Here is a 1710-nt window from a genome sequence, read left to right as displayed (position 1 = left end):
ACTCCAACTAATAGTAGTAATTGTAGCTGTATTTGATGGTAGATTTCTTTAATCTCAGTTTTTTTTAATCTTTCACTGTTCTATCACATTTATTGTCTACTAAGGTCCACATATTAAAACACTGATGAGGGTCAACTATCAGACTAATGGGTCCCATCTGCCTGTGAACGGATTCTAACTCGAGTCCTGAGGTCTGAAAAGTTTACATTTTGTAGGTGAGCTAGGAATGGCCTCTCCTCACAATGATCAGATTTCAGGATCAATAAGTACAAAATCAGCTCAGGTCAAAGGTCACTTTTTCAAAGATGCTGTATCCCTTCAAAAGGCTGGAACAGGGGACGGCAACCCGCGACTCCTTGTGGCTTTGGAAAGTAAATAATGAGTATTTTAATTTAAATGTAATTTGTTTTAGTTCGTTAATTTTTAAAATGTATTTCTAAATTTGAAGATTTTTGTGAACTTGTAACATTAAAATAATTTTTTTTCTGGCACTCAAAACGTGCGTCACAACTGCTGATGTGTGACAACCCCGCCGGCATGCGCACTGTTGCTAACGTCGTGACTTTCTCGCGAAATCTGACGACTTTCCAAAACCTCTTGGCGACTTTTTTTTTTTGTCAAAAGCGACTAGCGACAAATCCAGCGACTCTTTCTGATGTTACTGGAGACTTATCTGGTGTTTTGGAGACTGACGTGAAAACACATATCGTTCTGTAGTTACTGTCCTCCGTGAGCAGCGGCGCTGCCGTGAGCTTCTCCTCATCCCAAAGCGCCCACAGCCGGTCAGGAGTCTGGTCAGCAGTCCCAGCTGCAGTCAGTGGGCCACCCAGACATCATTTTTAATTTGCTGCAGGTGGATAATTTAAGATCGGCAGGAGAACTCAAATAGACATTGAGTATTTTATTTGAAAATAACCTTCAACCTTGAACCTTTTTGGAGTTCAAAATGTTCTTGTTGCATACAGAGATAACATTTTGTTTTCTCTGTAGCAGTTCATTGTTTCCATAAATGCAACAGACTATAGTTTTTTTTATACATAGCATAAAGGTAAAAACGATATATACAGTGTTATCTTCATTTTAGATGTCAAAAGGGTTTGGTGGCTCCTGGTGTTTTCTTTTCCATGGAAAACTGATCCAAATGGCTCTATGAGTGACCCCTGCCATAGTCACACTGTACCTGTACTTACTGTTTAATTTGGCTTGTAGCTCGTTTGCTCTGCAGTCATTGTCATAAAAACAGTTTGCAGTATCGTTTCATTAAAGCAAGTTCTACAGAAATATAAAAGTGGTTATAAAACAATGTAATGATATTATACCTCATCACTAGTCTAAATGTTGTTTCAAACAGATGTTTTTTTTTTTTGCATTTGACAACTGCTGATGAGACAAGCGTTCACTGGACAGTCTCTATGTAAAGTAATTAAAAATGCATAAGGATGTGGATAATTATCACACGTTATTTGATTAATATGTCATTTACGAGTGCATCTCATAGTAACAAACAAGTAGTTGGCAGGCAAACTTCTGCACACCTGTACATGTATCCAGGACACACACACACACACACACAGTTACCATGGTTACCCCCTCCGTGTGCTCCGTAAGTGTCACCGTATCACCAATCATCTGCATTTCCGAATGCTGAAGGCAATTAGAATGAACCTGACCTTGCGCACGCACTCACACAAGTTTAGAACACACGCCGCA

Source organism: Stegastes partitus, unplaced genomic scaffold (assembly GCF_000690725.1).
Source record: "Stegastes partitus isolate 25-593 unplaced genomic scaffold, Stegastes_partitus-1.0.2 Scaffold181, whole genome shotgun sequence".
NCBI lineage: Eukaryota > Metazoa > Chordata > Actinopteri > Pomacentridae > Stegastes > Stegastes partitus.
This window is presented reverse-complemented; position numbering follows the sequence as displayed.